Below are 12237 nucleotides of genomic sequence, written 5' to 3'. Positions count from 1 at the left end.
TGGGGGAAAGAAACAACAAGCCCAAAATGGAGTCACTTGACTCCACAACATCAAACAAAGCCTTGATTGCAGGAGTGTAATCTTTTAGCCACTTTTTGTGGAAAATAATCAGACCCTTCCGCCTCCTGACAGCACATGGGAAATGAGGCACAAATAAGTCAGCTGCAAGAGAAAGGGAGCAGGGGTTGACAGCAGAGAAAACGGTCGCCCCAACAAATCCTTGGTCCTGTGTTTATTAGATATTAGACGGTAGTTAACAAAGGAGCTGAAGAAGACTGTATATTAACCATTGCCTTGTAGATAAACAAGAAGGAATATGAGTTATACAATGATTTTATGTTTTATAGATAAGCAAGAAGAAAGGCAGGATATGCCTGGTCTAGCAGCACAGAATTTATAGTTGAGCAAGTACATTCAAAGAGATCATCTAATTAGCCACAGGTGGTCTCTGGAGAAGGGGAGACAACAGATAAAAGCCGGCCGTGTTCCACCTTGAGAGGGGCAGGCATTCACAGCTGCTTGGCTTTAAGGACATATATCACGCTCTCCCCCAGAGGCTTGTTGCTAGTAAATGTTTTAGGTTTTTTTTGTTTGTTTGTTTTTTTAGGTTATATTTAAGCATGCTTAGATGATTGGTACAATTTCTTGTAAGTTATATTTTAAGTAATACATTGTTCTGAGGGACAGTTACAGACCTGTGAGAAATCAAGGGAGACTTAGGGAAGTGGAAGAACTCGGGTTTATATTACCTTTGTGGACACAGACCAGCTCACACTTGAAAATCTGGGCCTGGGGAGAAGGGTTACAGAACTTTTATAGGGGAGTGCTGGGGGTCAGGGTCCAAGGGCTATGCTGACTGCTGGTAGGTGGGTTTAAACTGGGTGGGTGTTGCTTTAGGCAAGGAACAGTGGTCAGTGGAAGGGGAGCTTGTGGTTGGAAATCTGTTTACAGAAGTAGAAAGGGCTGTTTATCTCTGCGGGGGCGGGGGGGGGGGTAGGGGGTGGAGGCCATCATCTGGTTATCTCTTGTTCTTTCTAGGTACTATCTACTGGGGCCTGCTGTCCTGGGCCTGCTCTGGGTAATTTTCCTCTTCACACTCAATTTGGAATTTCCTGGTCTGCACCACTGAGGTAATCTGTTTGACACAGCCCCACTCTCACCCCAGAAGGAAAAGGACCTCGCTTCAAACAACCCTTTCTTTTCTCTTACTAGTAAGTTCTTTTTCCTGCCCCATTTCTGCCTATAAAAGTCGCCCATTTCATATGTGTCTTGGGGCTCCTTTCTACCCATTAGATGGCATCATGCCCCAATTCATGGATCACTGAATAAAGCCAATTAGCTCTTCAAATTTACACAGTCAAATTTTGTTTTTTAACATCTAAAAACATACTAAAGATAAATTCAAACACAATAACAAAAGTAAGTGATTTGCTGAGAAATAAGTAGTGTATAAGAAATAGTTTAAAAGCTAATCTAAAACAGCAATAGTAGTTTGGCCTTTTATTCAGGAATTCTTACACTTAAACTTGAAAACAAGGGTTCCAGCAAATGTACACAAACCACTAGCTCCTGGGATTCCCACAATAACAACTTCCAATGCACAGCTAAATGTTAAATAGCACATGAGGAAATCCAGCTGGTAAGAGCAGACACCACAGTCAATTTTACCTTTTATCTGAAAATTCTCTTAATATTATCTTAAAAAATGTGGCAAAATCACTTTTAAATAGTTACTAAGGTGGTTTGATAGCCAATGATAAGCAATCAGGAGAGGTGATCTTTTTTCCAGCAACAAAATTTCTAAGAAGTGTGACAAGGAAGAGAGACATATGTAAGTCAGTGGTGTTTGTGGCACAAAACTGCAAAAATCTCAGAATGACTAGGAGTCAGTGAAACAAGGAAGAAAAGGAAGGGAATGAAAGGAAGGGAAAGAGATGTTATTCAGTAAGTTATTACAAAGAGAAGACAAAAGGAAGATATAGATGTAGAGACTATGAATTTAAAAGAACGTTACCAAAGTGTCTGATAAGAAAGACAATAATATGTCTGTCAGTGACAACAAATGCCTCTGAAAGTTCTAAAGACACAGAGGAGAGTGAAGGACAGTGATAAGGCTCAATTTCCCTTTAAAGATGCAAGACAAGGTAACCACAGAGAAAACACCAGGTGAAGATGAATAGAAACAGAAAAAAGTCACATTTCCTTTATCATTAAAATTCTTTCAGTTTCCATCAAACTATCAAATGTTCCCAATTCCTCTTCATCCTTTATCCACCACTTTTGCTTTCATATGCTCTTGAGTAAAATGAGCATTTTATTTTTCCTGACATCACTCCACTTTCCTCATCCTTCCCACCGCTTTCTCCTTTTTTTTTTTTTTTCCAACTGTTCTCCCTCTTAAAGAGAATTGGTGCCAGTCAGCTTTGCGTTTTCATGCAGCAAACCTTCAATTTTAGAAGTACAAGTCTGAAAAAAAAAAAATGTAAAAGAAAGTGTAGACTGAAGTGTAATACATTAATAGGGAGGCTGTTTTCCCTATTTTAACACAATCATGAAACAAGCAGAAATATACCATTTCAAAAGACAGATTATTGATGTAGATGTTAGGGTTCAAGCTGACTGCCAAAAAAGGAATCTTGAGACATCTTTTGTGCAAAAAGGTGGTTTTTGAAAACACAGGGATGGGACCCCTGGGCAGAAAGAGCTGCACCAGGGTCATGAGGAGTGGCTCATTATATACTTTCAAATTCGGAGGTGGGTAGGGATAGTGTAAATCTAAGGAATTTGGAAGCAAGGTTTCCAGGACCTTGAGAGGGCTAGCTATTTTGGGAAAAGGTCATTTATTACTGTCCAATAAAATCTTAAGACATGAGACCCTTCAGATGTATATTTGTGGGCCATATGCTTGGGGGATGATTGCCAACACGCATCTTGGGGGTTTAGAGATAAAGGAAATTTCTAAAGGAATTTTTATATGTTAAAGTAAACTTATAGGATCCTGGGGGTCTAAGATTGCCTTTTGCCATTAGCAAAGTGTCAACATCGAGGGAGTTGAGCTCCTAAAGGAAAGTCATTCCGCCCTAGGTATTAAGGAAATTTAATAATTTTTCTTCTGCCTTTGTTTGCTACATCATTTATGACTGTTTTCTCAGTACTTGAAATAAAACTCAGCTGATACATATGGATTTGATTATTGTTACTTTCATTACCCATGGTAACCTGTCTTATATAATGTTTAAGAGGATATACTTTAACATTTTCTTGGCTCTTAGATTTAGACTCTTGGAAAATAATGGTAATTTTAGAGAAGTATAATTATGGTACATTATTATAACAGTAGTAGCAATAATAAAATTAAAAAAAAAAAAAACAAGAAACGTCCAGATATTCTGCCAAGTGTTTTATTCATAACGGAATACAAGCAGCAAAAGTTAAACTCAAGTTCTAATTATGGTCATCACTCTCTTCTTAAGAATTAACCTTTATTTAAATTTTGTGAATTTTCTTGTAAAACATGCTTTTAAATCATGCATTAAAAATTTAAAATATCGGGGTGCCTGGGTGGCTCAGTGGGTTAAGAGTCTGCCTTTGGCTCAGGTCATGACCTCAGGGTCCTGAGATCCAGCCCCACATCAGTCTCTGCTCAGTGAGCCTGCTTCCCCCTCTCTCTCTGCCTGCCTCTCTGCCTACTTGTGATCTCTCTCTCTATCTCTCTCTCTCTGTCAAATAAATAAAATCTAGAAAAAAGAAATTAAATATCACTATTCCCATTGTTGCTAATTAGAACTAGCTGGCATTCAGTTCATTTATAATTATCATTATTCCATATTTTCAGATAAACTGAGAAAAAGAGTACTGGTGGAAATATTCCTAGAATGTATTTGTATATTTCTAATAATTTACTAATTCTATCTGTGTATGTCCTGAACAATTAGTTTTCAATTTTCATCTCTATCCCCAGAATTTATAGGCTTTTGTTTCTGTTGTTTAAATTCAATCCAACCTAATTAAAATTTTCTGAAATGTTATATAAATCATCTGTGGGGACTCACTTGGACTCCAGAGTTAGTACAAAGATTATTATAAAGTGAAAACATTTGACTACAGAGGGTACAAAAAGAAATCTTATCTGAACTCCTTTTATCTGACTAAAGCAGAGTCTCCTGAAAATACAGCTGCCATTAACCCTCCTCTGAGCGAGTTTCCTGTGAATTCAGCTGCCACAGAGACATTAGCATTAAAAAAGCCCAATAGAACCCTTCACATCTTCCCATTGATACCCTAAACCCTCCTCTCTTTTGTTAAGTTTGACATAAAAAGCTTTAGCTCTGGCTATTCAGTGAGTTACTCAGAATTGAGCAAAGCACCAAGTGCAAGTGTAAATCAACTTTTCTCCTGTTAATCTATTTACTGTCAGTTAATTTACAGGCTCCCATTAAAGGACCCATTTAGAGAGACAAATTTGTCCTCCCAACAGTTTTGTTGACTAAGATAGGATGGTTGGGACTACCTGCCCGCTCCAGAGATTGCAGCTGAGCTCCCTGGGTCTCTGACCAAGTCAGCAAAGATAAACTGTTTTTACTAGTCAGACTCCTGGACCTCTGCTTGCAGTAAGAGACTCTTCTGTTCTGAAACATATTTCTCAAAATTCAGATTACAGCACAAAACCTTGGGCTAGAACTAGTTCTTTGGCTATTGTGACGTTTCATACATAACGTTGTTTTTTGTTTCTACCTTTTGTGTTGTTTGTCTTAAGGAGGAGAATCGTGGGGTGGAACAGAAGTTTAGGTATTACTTATAAACCTGTTGTTGAAGCCCGCCTTGCAGGCTGGTGCGTTTATGGGTCCCCAGTAAAACTGGATGACGTTTTCTTTAAATCTTCATTTTGTGTCCTAAGTATTTGGTTTGGATCCAGAGTGTTCTTTGGTTTTCTGCCTGCCTGAGGTGGGGTTGGGAGAGACATAAGATCTGTGCTTGCAGGTCAGAGTGGGGGCCCAAGAATTGATAGCCAGGCAAAAATGTGGCAACCCGGACACCCCATTTCCTGGTAGCATCTTGCTGACAATTCTTGGGAATTTCGCTTGAGTCTAAAAAAGGGTCTCAACCCTTAAGTACTCTGGTACTTAAGATCATTCCTGTTGACTTCACTTACCTCCTGTGACAGTAACAGTCCTTGCTTTCTTTCTCCTTGGTAGTTTTTGGGTATGGAGGCAGAGGCTTCTGTGCCTTGCTTGGGGATATCTTTTGTATCTATGATTAAGCCATAAAAATACAATATATTGGTTCAGCTCACATTTAAAAGGAGTATATCCTCTGAAGCTAGGTTATAGTCCCAAGCACCCCTTCCTATTCCAATCCTCAACTTTCTCTAGGTCCTGGATCTTTAGTACCCCCTGATACTCCTGAGGGGCTAAGGGGACTCAGAAAAAGAAAAAGGTAAGAAAAGAAAAGAGAGAATAAAAGAGATAACTGGGAACAAAATTTAGTCCACAGCCTTGGTAAGATTACATAATATGACAAAAGAAAATTTTAAAACTCTCCACAAATATTGATGGAAAGCTCTAACCCTCATATTGAGCCAGTAACAATGTGTTCCATCTGCCAGAAACAATTCGGATAAAAATATAAAGTGGGCAAAGATGAGAACTAATTCACACATAAACTAGTGAATTGTGTACTACTGTATTTATGCCTGACACATTTCTAAAATTTTATAATGAAAACCATAAAGATCTCCACTTGCATTTGTCTATTGTATGTATATATGTTATGTATATGTGATATTTTCCTATCTTCAGATGGTATTGCTAAATTAATAAAGGAGCTCAATTCTTATATAAACTAAATATTTCTGAAACTCTCAGAAATATAGGAACTGGTCTCAATGTTTTTAAAATTCATGTGACTTCAATAAGACTTTGGTGAATAAGAGTAGTTCAGTATTGCTGTTTTTTAAAGATTCATTCATTTATTTTACAAGTGATGAGGTTCTAGAACCTAGGTGAGGTTCGGTGGGCTGAGGTCGGGAACTGATGACCAAGAAGGAATTCTTGAGACATCTTTGGTGCAAAATGGTGCTTCATTAAAGCACAGGGACAGGACCCGTGGGCAGGAAGAGCTGCTGCCCCGGGTTGTGAGGGATGGCAGGTTATATACCTTGCGGTTGGGGGAAGGTGAGGGGAAGGGAGGTTTCTACGGAGTTTTCATATGTTAAAGAGGGCCTACAAGGTGCTGGCAAGAGGCCTTGCCCCTGTGGCTTGGTCAATGTCTTTTTTTTTTTTTTTTTTCAGCATAACAGTGTAACAGTATTCATTATTTTTGCACCACACCCAGTGCTCCATGCAATCCGTGCCCTCTATAACACCCACCACCTGGTACCCCGACCTCCCACCCCCCACCCCTTCAAAATCCTCAGATTATTTTTCAGAGTCCATAGTCTCTCATGGTTCACCTCCCCTTCCAATTTCCCCCAACTCCCTTCTCCTCTCTAACTCCCCATGTCCTCCATGCTATTTGTTATGCTCCACAAATAAGTGAAACCATATGATAATCGACTCTCTCTGCTTGACTTATTTCACATCAATGTCGTCTTTAGGCCAGCCATTAACATCAAGATAGTTGGGAGATTCTTGATGGGGTGTTATGATCCTGCTATCATTTACATTCCCTTCTACCTCAGCCTCCTCCAGTTTCATTTATGATGGGGAGGGAGACATTAGGGCTTGAGGAACGGAGAGTTATTTGCCTCTGGAAATTTGTGCTATTGATAAGGCAACCTCCCTGTTTGTAGATCTCCAGGACATTTGTAGAGCAAGGGAGATTCCTGTCTTGCAGGATTATGATCTCTGCAAGTTAACTATTTGTTTATCGTCTATGGCAGTCAGGGGTGCCTGAGGAATGCTACACATATTACAGAGGGGAACGGGTGGAGAGGGGGGTGCAAGGTGCCAGCTTTTGCTTTGTCTTCAGCCAGCCTCATGCTCCCTCGTCACAAGGCGGGAGGAACAGAGGGAGAGGGAGGGAGAGAATCCCAAACTAAGCACAGAACTCAAGGTGAGGCTCCATTCCAGGACCCCAAGACCATGACCCAAGTGGAAACCAAGAGTCGGACACTTAACTGACTGAGTCACACAGGCACTCCCAATATTGTTGGTTTTATACAATAGGCATGTCTTCAGAATTGTCAACATCAAAGATAATACTGTAATACTATGGGCTTATAAATCAAAGAAGCTTATATTATATCTACTAAATGGTTAAGAATATATAACTCACAGGGGTGCTGGATGGCTCAGATGGTTAAGCATCTGCCTTTGGCTCAGGTCATGAGCCTGGGGTCCTGAGATGAGCTCCACACAGGGACCCTGCTTCTCCCTCTCCTTTTACTGCTCCTCCCTGTGTGTGTGCTCTCTCACTCTCTTTGTCAAATAAATAAATAAAATCTTAAAAAATGTATAAAACTCACATTTCTTAATGTAATCAAATTGAGTCATTGTTCTCACAAACTATTTCAACAATAATTTTGTTTTATATGTCTGCCTTAAAGTAGTTTCCAAAATCTTTTGGTAACTTAAACCTTAGAGTTATTCTAAATTAAGTAATAATAAATACCTGGATATTTCTAAATGAGATAAAATACTGAAATATTAGTTACTAAACATAAGTTTATATATATATATATATGACTTCTTCTGACAGAGAGATTAAGGCTTTTTGACTCAGTTACTAAACATATTCCCTCACATTGAAAAAATATAGCATGAAGAAGCATAAGCTTCTAGAAATTGTAAAATGATACTTTCATAAAATTTGCTAATATAAGAATGTTGGTATATGACAAGTGATTCATAATTGTTTACTTTCTAGTTTTCTCTGTAAAATAAAGATTACTAATGGTTAAAAAATTATATATATTTTTCTCTTACTCCCTTAACCCCCCATGTTGCATCTCCACTTCCTCATATCAAGGAGATCATATGATAGTTGTCTGGGATTGGGAGGGAGACAAACCATAAGTGACTCTTAATTTCACAAAACAAACTGAGGGTTGCTAGGGGGAGGGGGATTGGGAGAGGGGGGTGGGGTTATGGACATTGGGGAAGGTATGTGCTATGGTGAGTGCTGTGAAGTGTGTAAACCTGGCAATTCACAGACCTGTACCCCTGGGGATAAAAATACATTATATGTTTATAAAAAATAAAAAAATAAAAAAAATTAAATATATATGTATTTTATATATATATAGTATATACTATAAATAGTAAGGATGAAGAAAAAAAAATTCTATGAAAAGTGTATTAGTCAGTGTTCTCCAGAGGAAACAGAATGAATAGAAAATATCTATCTGTACCTCTGTATGTAACTCTATACGTATCTATCAGATTTATTGTAAGGAATTGGCTAAATGGAGTTATGGAGGCCAAGAAGTCTCATGATTTGCCACCTGTGTCTACAGCCCCAGGAAAGGCAATGGTATTTGTTTTTCTAAATAATATTAATATATAATAAGGTTTACTTATATGTTGGCTAGCATGAAAAGCATTGTCAAAATAGAAGAGATGCTTAACCTTCCCTAGGTTGTATTTTATTCATATGTGTAGACATTATCAATATAAATATTTCAGGAATTACATAAAATTTCTAGAAATTCTTCAATATCTTTACTGTCTACAATATGCTGTTAATGCTGCTTTGTGTGATAGTAGAAAACAATGGTCTAATGTTATCATTCATAATTCCACTTATTGAAAACATTATATGTCATAGAAACAACTAATTTCCTTGTCAACTACATTTTTTTAAATAAACTCTATTCTGATCTTCAGCCACATCTATTCTAATTCTCTTCTTATCCACAGGTAGTTATTGTTTTATTCTGATACCTTCCTAAAAGCTTTGCAATCAACTGTAAGCTGGAAGGCTTCATCTTCAACAAAAGGGACTATCTCAGAGACCCATGGAAAGGACTAAGACATGTACTCTGTAGTAGAGGATTCTGATAGCATTAATAACTCTTAAATCCTACCCTGGACTAAATAAGGATTTCTAAAACTCTGGTGGGGAAAGCTGATGGGTTTATGAAATTACTAATTCAAGATCAAGTGGTACAAGAATTAATTACACACGGGCACCTGGGTGGCTCAGTGGGTTAAGCCACTGCCTTCGGCTCAGGTCATGATCTCAGGGTCCTGGGATCTGAGTCCCGCATCGGGTTCTCTGCTCAGCAGGGGGCCTGCTTCCCCTCCTCTCTCTCTGCCTGCCTCTCTGCCTACTTGTGATCTCTCTCTGTCAAATAAATAAATAAAATCTTAAAAAAAAGAATTAATTACACAGAATTAAATGAAGTGATAAATGACCATTGTAATTTTTCATGAACTTTTTTGGGAAACAGATTTGATTTTTTCATGTTCCATTTTTCAGATTTAAGGAACTCCTTTTTTCTTTCATCTTAAGCTATTCATAACTTACAGAAATTTAGTAGATCATACTTTTGTAAACAGAAACAAAACATTTATCTTTTCTCCCTGCCCAATCCCTCTAGAATTTAGAAACTCTTATTAAGTATTCTTACATGGCAATATAGTTATTTGCATAAATTCAGTGAGAATCTGTTCTCCTTGTAACAGGGCACACTTGGGAAAACTGATCAGATTATCAAGGCTTTAACTGGAATGTCATATTTGAGAATGATGTGTACAGAATCAGATGTAACTAGACAGTTTTAAGGAACTAAGATGGACTTCATGAGGCGATGCTTGATTGTTCCCACCATATAGAAACCCAATATTTATGTGCGCCACGCTCCCACCTGCATCACCACCTGCTTAAATGAGAAACAAACATTAAACTAGACTGATCTACCTATTCCCAGGACTGAGAGACTTGTTCAGTGTGATGTGAGACAGGTTCCTTGGATTTCTCCTATTCTGCTTATTCATCTTCATTTTAATCAATGCTTGTTTTCCTCTTTGCAGATTCCTTACCTCACGATTTTCAACCTAAATCTTTCTCTCTACACCAGTCAGTATAGCTTAGCTCTCTACACAATCAGTGTGTGTGTGTGTGTGTGCGTGTGTGCATGCATACATGTGTGCACTCGTGTAACTTCTAGAGAAGTTTCAAATGGCAAAAATGTAGAGACTCACTTGAACTCTAGAAGTTGGCATAAAATCATTATAAAGGGAAAACATTCAAGCTACAAAAGAGGCAGAAAGAAATCTTAATCTGAACTTCCTTTACATCACTAAAGCAGAGCCTCTTGAAAACACACTTGTCATTACCTTCCCTCAAAGGGAGTGTCCTGTGATTTTAGCCCACAGACAGATTATCTAACCTTCTATGTCTTCCCATTGAAGCCCTAATTCCTCCTCTCCATTTTTGTTAGTTTTGATATATAAATCTTTCTTTCTAGATATTGAGTAAGTTACTTAACACTGAGAAACTACCACATACAAGTTTGAATAAACTTTGTCTTTTCTCCTGTTTATCTCTTTATTGACAGTTAATTTGCAGACCCCAAGCACTGGACCTAAATAGAGAGAGGGAACCATTTTCTTCCCAACACTGTTAACACATCATATTTTAAAGATTTGCATGCAATGAAAATGATATATTATTACAAAATATGTATTTCTGTTATTCAACTCTACATTTAATAAGTTTATTTCTATATAAATCTTATAGCTTAGTCAAAATAAAATAAGTGTTAGGTTATAGCAGATTAAATTCTGGTTGAAAGTGCAGACTAAGCACAAATGTTTCCTACTCTCCTACATTTAATTTAAATGACAAAAAGATATAAAAATAATAAGTTAAAAAATGATGAAACCACAATAGCACTGGGAAAAGAAGACTTACCATAAAAGGACCTGACAGATAAAACACATATATATTTGGATGGTAGAGAAATCACGATAGTAAAATCTTAGCCTAAGAAAAACAAGTAGTGTATTATTAGTTCTAAGAGAGTTCTGGGGATGCTACAACCTCAGAATCAACAAATACACATAGCGGGCGGCTGAGGAATAATAGCACTCAGAATAGCTTATGAAGGTGGGTTTTGGCCCTGTTCCCTTCCTCAACCACCAAAAGGAAGGAGTGGACTTTTTGCCTTAAAACCAAACTTGTAGAAGGAGGATTCCATCTTTGGAGGACTCCTGGTTAGAGCTCACAGACAAGAGTGAAAAACAGAACAGAACTAAACTGCTTAGGAGCTACAATTCACCTACATAGACCATAAAATCACCATTCCAAGCACAAATAACTCTATTAAGGAGATAACTCCTAACATCACAATAAAAATTGCTTGTCCCCTATACAAATCAATACATTTTACCCATCAGTGTGAATGAAGAATCAAAGATAATTGGATACTGGAGAAAAAAAAAATCAATAAAAGTAATGTGAGGGTTAAAAATGAAAATAGGTGACACCAAGAGTACAAAGATAAAAAGCCTAATTGCTACCCGCAGTGAGATTAAGATAAACAAGAAAATGAATAATGGAAAAGGAACGATCTGAAATAGAAAGATCCTGGTGAAGAAAATCACATAAAATATGGAGATAGACAAGACAGATAGACCATGGAGATTACTGTGTTCTGCGTGCAGTGCTAGGCTTGACTTCCCAGACTTTCTATTGACGGAGCTTTTTTACAACTCTAAGGGGTCCTGGTAGAAATGCAAATAATTTTTTTCTGTTAAATATCTCCCCAAACCTTAAGGTTATGGGCATTAACCAGTTTCAGTCAAACCCAGCAGTCATATGCTCATTGCCTAAAAATTTTAGCTTCAAATTGAACAATTATGGAAGTCATTTACTGAGATGCCCAAGGGGACTTCCCTGATGATGTCAAGAAAAACTGCTCTCAGAAAGTATACCTCATGAGCTGTTAAAGACCAGGGAAGTCTTTTTTGACTCTCAGAGTGAAACCTAGAACTTTATATTTCCTGATGCTCTAGGGGTGCTTTTCAATTCTTTCCCCCATAGTGCTTTTGTGTCCAACTTTCAGAGCTGATAAGTTGTTCTCATTGATGTAATCGGGAATTTGATTATATGGTTTGACCACCTGAACGCCTCTTGTCAGATGAATTATGTGATCTATTTTCTGTTCGATGAGAAATGACAATGTTTTGCTAGTCTTATTTTGTTGTTGTTATCTGCTTATGAACTCAAATCTCTGTATCCACTGGAAAGGGAAATAGCTTTTTGATATTTTTACTGGTGGGTTTTGTTTAT

At 37.7% G+C, this 12237-nt stretch overlaps 1 long non-coding RNA gene across 3 annotated transcripts in view; it reads right to left on the bottom strand.

The window, feature by feature from the left end:
* LOC122908668 overlaps positions 1-12237 on the bottom strand; it is a 351843-nt gene that overhangs the window by 114290 nt on the left and 225316 nt on the right. For 2 of the 3 annotated variants that reach the window (XR_006385003.1, XR_006385002.1), the window contains exon 4: positions 5169-5250. The exons of the other annotated variant lie outside the window; for it this stretch is intronic. This is a non-coding gene — a long non-coding RNA (uncharacterized LOC122908668). Of the gene's footprint in view, positions 1-5168; positions 5251-12237 lie in introns of those variants that run through there. 3 annotated transcript variants of the gene reach the window in all.

Source organism: Neovison vison, chromosome 6 (genome assembly GCF_020171115.1).
Source record: "Neovison vison isolate M4711 chromosome 6, ASM_NN_V1, whole genome shotgun sequence".
Lineage (NCBI taxonomy): Eukaryota > Metazoa > Chordata > Mammalia > Carnivora > Mustelidae > Neogale > Neogale vison.
This window is presented reverse-complemented; position numbering and strand designations above follow the sequence as displayed.